Consider the following 8,072-nt stretch of genomic DNA (forward strand, 5'->3'; position numbering starts at 1 on the left):
ATAACTATATTGTTATATCTACATTTTAAATCTAGTTGAAATTTTGTAAAAAGAAGTAAATACTACAGTTTTAAACATTAAATCCTGACTATATTGATATTATTCGAATAAGATACCAGTGCATTTTATTTCCATTATCATTCACTTATAAATAAGGGAACCTTAAACTTTAAACTAAAGCTTCCAGAAACTTCTTTCTCTACATTTAGACAAATCTTGTTTTTTCATTATCCTTTTTCATGGCCATACACTTCTTCTCTTAAGCGGCGCAGACGTTGTACTACCTATCATATTACTACAATTACTATTTACAGTTTTTTTTTCCTTTCTTTTTTCACTGGTTAATCTATCGAATTACCTAAAATTCTTATCATAATTTTAAATAAATCTTAATTTTAATTCATCATTATTCATGCGTGGAATCTATTAGCTGGTCACGTAGCTAATTGTTAAATTTAATAAATAAATGTTAAATTAATTCATTTCTTATTTCTTTCTATCGTATGTACTACTTTCTTTCTATTTTTATTGTACAAAATTAAACATATATCTTGTTCAACCAAGAAAAGATTTATTGTCACCATTGTAATTATTTTTCTAAGACATTACGTATAATATTTCTATTCAAAACAAACAGACTAGACACAATTATTTTATATGCATAACCGCAAGCAAAACTGGAAATCGGAGATGCCGTCTGAATACTGAACAGTCGTATTATTAGGTTAGAAATTGTATTGAGAACAGCTTCTTAGTGAACAATAAGTATCAAAACCCGGTAGTAAAAAATCTAAATGATTAAAAAAAAATTAGTAGCTCGGACTTATATTCGTTATTAAATGTAAAAAGGGTAATAGGATATAAATGAAAAGCTTTAAAGTAGAGAAGGTATAGCTCATTTGTCAGCATGAAACTGTAAAGCTACACATATAACCAATTAAATCTGTTACAATCTAAATATGTTACATTAATATTTTTTTTACGTTTGGTATGTGACAGGCCAATAATTTTTGGCAGTACAATATCTGCAGGTAAAGATATTAATCAATAATGAATACAGTAGGAAAAGGACCAATATTTAGCCTCTTACGCACATGCAGTGGTAGTCGTGCAACAAAGTGCACCGCCCGCCGACCCGCTGATAAATGCGTATTGTACATGTATTAAACACATAAAAGCAATGTTGTAATCAAATCTGTTAACTTGTACCCCGAATTAGTGATAATTGTGGAGTAAGAATTGTAGTTAGTAGCTAACACATAATGCCAATAACTTTACAGACTGATATGCTGCTATGTATAGATTAAAACCCGTTCAAAAATGTTCTAGAACAATCATCCTAACATTAATTTAGGATCTATTCTTCATGGAACACCATCAGTAAACAATATCTTAATCTGTATTGGGTATGTATAAGCCTAAATTAATCTGACCGCCTAACGTAACGTGAGACCTTCTCCCACAAGTCGAACAGACGATCTTATAGTCATAAAATGTAGGCCGCCGGTCACATTGTAAATCTACGAGGCAGTCTTATGTCCACCTACCTGTCAAATGGTAGTGAAGTTGAAAAGGCACGGAACATCCTCTATGATCGACAAATTTAATAAAATTTCAATTTTAGCTCTAAATCAATTTTTTCTCTAAATCGTTGTTTCAGCCCATAGATGCCTACTACAAGGCATAGGTATAGCTAAAGATATCTATAGGGAATATTCCATAATTGCCACGTTTCGCAGAATGGTGTTATGGTACGCAGAGGACGCATTTGTCCATCATATATATATATATATATATATATATATATATATATATATATATATATATATATATATATATTCAATTGTATCCCGGTAGTCAAATCCGTTCACAAATCTCATTCCTCTACCGCTGAGATACTACTGCCCGCTTGTTACCTTCTCACTTTTATTTAAATAAACAGAGATAATTTCAATATTGGAAATTAATTCTATTTCCAATATTGTAGAAGGAAGTCAATATAAACTAAAGGCGGTTGAACAAAAGTTATCCAGTTAAAACACACACGATTGCTTTACTTAAATAAGGGTCTGCGAGGAAAACTAATATAACAAGTAAAACTTGTAATTTGTCTAATCCCGATCCGTGCTGACCATTGTGCTAGGATCGTATATTTTCTTCGTATTTGCTTTTATTACTATACAATAATCTCTATTTAATAAATTCGGTATCGATCTAGTAAGCATAACTTCTTTTTAGAAGATTTTCTATGTTAAATTTAAAATATCTCAGTGAAAGGATTAAAAGTAGTTCGAAGAAGTTTTTGGAAAAGACTTCAACTTTGCTGATATCACCATCATTTCAGCCATAAGACGTCCACTGCTTGACGGGGGCGTCTTATGACTCTCCTTCACAGATTTCCAATAAGACCGGTCGAACCGGACCTTAACAAGGTCTTCTACCCATCTGGTCGGTGGAAGTTTCACGTTACGTTTGCCAGTCTGCGGTCTCCTCTCAAGAAACTTATAGACCAAGTAACAAACTATTCGATGCTCTTTATGGGCTGCCCATTGTAACTTTTACTTGCTAATCCGCTGGGTGATGCCGACATCACTAACACAATTTAAATAATTACAATAAACTTTTGCCAACAAATAGCTTTGGCTGATTTTCTTTTATTCGACTAACACAATGGTTCAGACGACATCTCTCTTTTTTGTGCCATCTGTGCGTGATTATTTATATCCACCAACAAGGGTTACACAATCAAAGTCAAATTCAAAGTCAAAATTGTTTTTTATATAGATTATTACAATCATCTATAATCATTAGTTTAAAGTTAAGTTTACGTTAGTTCATAACGCGTACTGAGTAAAAAAACAAGAAACTCAGTTTTGATGATTTTGTCAAAATAAAATATTTCCCTTTCAAACTAGAACAATTCATACCAAACATCTTGGAACGAATATATTCGTCGTCTCTCAATTATCAATTTTTAACAATCAGATGTATACAAAGTATGTGTCAACCAACAATTAACGATTTTACAATGCGGTCACACCAACATAACATAAGTATAACAATGATATAAATGACAAATTACTGAACTTAGAAAAATTACAACACATTCTTAAGTGTTCGATAAAACCTTTATCGTAGTCGTTTTTTCGGATTTACCTCAACATCAAAAATGATAAATGAACGAACATATATTTTAAAAAGATATCAATATATGTTTTGTAGATATAAAAAGGGTTAAAAATATTCGTCGCATGAGTTAACTCATATTTTTATTAACAAGGTTACAATTTTTTATTAAATTATACATTACATGAAAGAAAAATTAATTCTATGACCAAAAATAATGAAAACTAATTAACAAGTCCAGCGCGACCGAGCTTCGCGAACCGCAAATTTCCTAACTAAAGTTTTCCAAAACTTTATCTCTACATAAACATTGCCAGATAACTTAATCTCTTACGCCATTGCATTTAATATTTCATTTAAAACCAATATGAAATTTAACACATTTTTTTTAATTTACACATATATCTATTGTCTATATGTTTTTAAATTTTGAACCAAGGATTCCCAAACTATTTTATGCTAAAAACCCCTTTTCCATAATGAACTGATACCATAAACACCAAAGATAAATTACTTTAAAAACCTTCCACAAGTTTTATTTTTTGGTATAAAATATGCAGCGACTCAAAACGTGCCTGGAAGATTTGCACACTCGAACAAATTAACTTACACGAACTTGTCTACGCTTATTGACTTGCTAAGTTTTTCTTCTGGTAAACTTATGCACGCTTATCTACTTGTTGATTTTTTAAAAGCACATAAATGTAACTTATGTATTGGTCATTTTTGTAACAAGTATGTGGCGCACACAGCTTTTACAGTATCTTGAAACAAACAAATAATATCTCGTGTATTATTAGAGGTTAATTTTTGCTTACGATGGTTCTCATAAGAAAGGTCCAAGTCATCCAGAGAGCAAAGGAGGGGCTTGAATCAGAAATGAGGAGTTCCGTAGAAGAAACAAGGTAACCATCGTAGCTCGAAAAATTGCTCATCTGAAGTAGCTGTGGGCGCGTCATATTGCTCGTGCAACCGATGGCCAACGTGCCGAAAAGTTTTCGATTGGTCACCACGAGCCATCAGACGCGCCTTAGATAAGCCCTCAGCTAAGTGGACCGATGACATAGTTATGTTCACAGGAAGTTACTACATGCGGGCAATTCAAGACCGGTCATCGTGACGATCTTTGGAAGACCACTGTGCCTTACAGTGATGAAGAATTATTAGACCTCAGCAAGATCTAAAAATTTAAAGTTGTTGCAAGCCAGTGACAGCTATATTTCGTTTTATCCTCTAATAGTAGACCACCCAACAAGACATTGATACATAAACTTTATTTATTTGTACACTTCTAACATAAGCGATTAACTTTTTAAAAAGAGTCCCTACGCTCTGTTGTGAGGATTACGACGTTTTGAGAAGGATTTATGCACTTTCATACAAAGTATTAATATTAAGAATTTAATTCCCGAGTATTCTCTATCAATTTTTTTATTAAATCACGCCTTACAAACTTCTGCAAAAGTGGCTGACATTTTTAATTTAAAGTTTTTAAATTTTAAACATACACGGTTAAACAATATTTTTATACATATAGATGCCGCTTCTTCCTACTTGATTCATACATTAACAATGTTCGATACGTATTTAAATTATATATGCTATGTATCTTTCATCAGAAATTCTCTACAATCTTACCGTCTGAGCTTTGAAGATGTACGTTATTGGATGTAGGCGAGAAAAATAGTTATCATAAAAAAAAGATAAAAAGTTGTTAAAAAACCTAACCTTGATATACCAACGAAGTACTAAATGCTGTAATAAAATATTATAAAAAGTATTATAATGTATAAATATAATAAAATCAAGGTATTGTGATGAATCCGTCAGCTTCAGGATTATTGTATTCCGTGATAAAAATTCACTGTAAATGAAATAAAAAATTTTACTCGTGCCTTATAATCTAAAAATCCTTATAAGTTTGATTTGTTTTGAAGCAAACCAACTTAGAAAAGCCGCACAACTTACCCACTAAGCACCTCGATACTGGTAAAATTTCAATTGAAAATCTATGTAAAAACTTTAAAGGATTCATGTTCTGAAGCTATTGATGTTAAAACCTAAGTCGCTCACACATGGGCCGCATTAGTGCTGCTTACATAAAGAATTCGAAATTCAAACGTTCAAATAAGAACACGCCATATTACTGGTCACTACGGTGATCAATACTTTTTAGTGTAAAAATATTATTGCTCATCCGAATTGAAATTCGAACATCAATCAAAATTCGAATATCAATTCGAATTCGGCTGCTCAGTCAGTTAGTCGCTGCTGTGGTATTTATATTATTCATTACTCTAAATATAATTAGACTCTCCCTGCCCACAATAATGCTAAGCTATATCTAAACTCTTTAATAGAATAAGCCTATGTTACATCCGCTAATAAAATACATGTGAATTGTTAAAAAAAAACAACAACATTTACTAATGACTCATTACGTGCGATGTAAACGTTTGCATGTTGTTGTTCATTACGTGCCCATATAACTTGTTTCGATATATGGCTGTGATTCAACATCCAGAAAAGTACAACTCACTTTCAGCTCTGATGAGGATCTAATAAATCCATCTATAACCTGCGGCCTATACATCAATCGATCTTACGCGTTTTCATTTTTAAAGACGGCACGAGAATCAAAAAGAATGTGCCAAACTCATTGATATTTCAGTTAATCTATAATTTTATTTTATATATAATTTAAGCCCATACAAAATCATAAACCAGTTAAGACGAAATAAAGTATTAAAAACATAAATTGAATTGCTGTTCGCTATTTCATAGCAAACGATTTTTAAAAATTTCATTTATCATCATCATAATCATTATACCCTTTGACATCCACAGCTGGAGATGGACTCAGGACTTCTCCACCGACTTCCAAGAGGACCGTTTGGAAGTGGTGTGCATCCAGAGTCTTCCAACGACCCTAATAGGGTCGTCTATCTACCATTTAGGCGGACATCCTTCGCCTCCTAAGCCTTTCTTGACTAAAATTTTGGTGAAGACCTTTTTCCTCCACTTTTCTTTGTTTTAGGCAGTAAGGGATAAGTTATTGCCCGCCTCTTTCATAATGCCATTCCTCCTCGCATCTGTAAACTTCTCCGTGGTCTTTTCTGTTCCAGTAGTCTCCAATACATCACGTTCTAGCACCGGGTGTTTTGTTCTATATATACACCGGTAGGTCAGAAACATCTCTTCACGATCGTAACTACACCACAGTGAATAAACATTAATAAATTGAATATATAAATAAAACAGTAACCCTGATATAATTCGTATCGTCGTAAAAGACTCTTTTTTTATTTTTAAGATCATTATTTATAACCAATGCGTTTTAATGCAAAAGGTTATTACACAAGGAAATTCCTAAAACCATAACAAGAATCTGTCAAGTAACTGGGAGCAAATATATATCCTATTTTTTTTAAAACTTGATTCACTTTTTTGAAAATGGTGTCTATTTTCCGGACTGAATGATCAGAGCGAGGTGATCTTTGACATCAAAATTTCCCGGATTAAAAATTCTGAAGCTATCTATGTGCTACTCTCACAGACACTGCACTAGATCCATAAACGTGGCGAATTTTCTGCGCGGATGTGTTGCATTTTATTCTTTTTTGAATCACAGTATTAAAATATAAAAAAGGTTAAAACTTTTTAATGTTATCCAAACCATCCAGATACAAATAGTACAGTCAAAAAAGTTTTATTACAAGATTATTCGAAATGTTTTCGAAGTCTTTTCCCCAGCTTTCAAGATGTCACAATAACAAGAACGTGTAAATTCGTTTCGTGTCTTAGTAGCTCCTGTGATGAAACTTTGGTAGATATTATTTTTACCTTTACAATATCAACACCATCTTATAGTGTCACAATGTAGATAATGTCGTGTAAGATTTTCCCACCAAAAAACGCTACGTCGTCATTCTATAATTCCAAGATCTTTAGTGCAATGTATACGAGGTCCAAGTGGGCGTCTCACGATGAAGATTGATCGTACAGAGCACGTGGTCATCCTGTCCGCGCGGCTGGACGGGATTTGACCTGTTGATAAATGTTCTTGGTTGTTGCACCGTCAGCGTAAGACACTTTATTGATTGTCTGATCGTTTTGTTTTATAACAACCTCGTACAAATAATAAGTTTATTTATTTAAATACTTATCGACGAAGACATTTTTTACTAATTAAGTTTTGGGCGGTGCAGAGACAAATTAATTAGGGTAGGTAAAATAAGTAAATATCATAAAAGGGAAAAAAATCTAAATAAAATTTAAAAAAATAAGTTAGATAAAAATAAAACACCTAACATAAATATTACTATGACTACTCCTAACTATAAGGTATATAAATATAATATAGGGTACATAAGTGTAATATAATACGTATTTTTTTACAAATACTATTTATACTTTTTACTTAAATAAACAAATAAAATCCAATTATCGTGATGATAGTAAGTTATCGCGAATCCATTGGTTAGTTTATCCATTGATGGCTTTTGTTGACTTTAATTTTACCGGAATTGTGTACGTATGTGTATTTTTATACCACAATAAAAATTAACACACTTCTACACGAATTTTGTGTTCTACGAATCTCTATCTGTTTTAATTCTTTTTTGACAGTGCTTACAGAAGTCATACAGCATCAAAACACAACTGGGCACCGTTTATCACCATACCATTATCAAGTACCCATAAATAGTTGAAAGATTGATTTTTAATAGTATTTTTATATGTTTCGTATTTATGAACTAAACCTTCATTGAAAACTTAAATTTTTTGGTTATAAAACTTGTTTTCGTTTTATTAATACTTATATGATATAGATTTATGTGGATTGTGGATTTATGGACTTCTATTGCACGGTTTTTCGGAAAGCAGTTTAAAGGTTTCTCATCTTGAATGGTTCTTTATTAACATATACACTGTTTAAAAAAGAG

This window comes from Battus philenor, unplaced genomic scaffold, assembly GCF_028537555.1.
Source record: "Battus philenor isolate CCGP_79_NKW_IND1 unplaced genomic scaffold, ilBatPhil1.0.hap1 SCAF_22, whole genome shotgun sequence".
NCBI lineage: Eukaryota > Metazoa > Arthropoda > Insecta > Lepidoptera > Papilionidae > Battus > Battus philenor.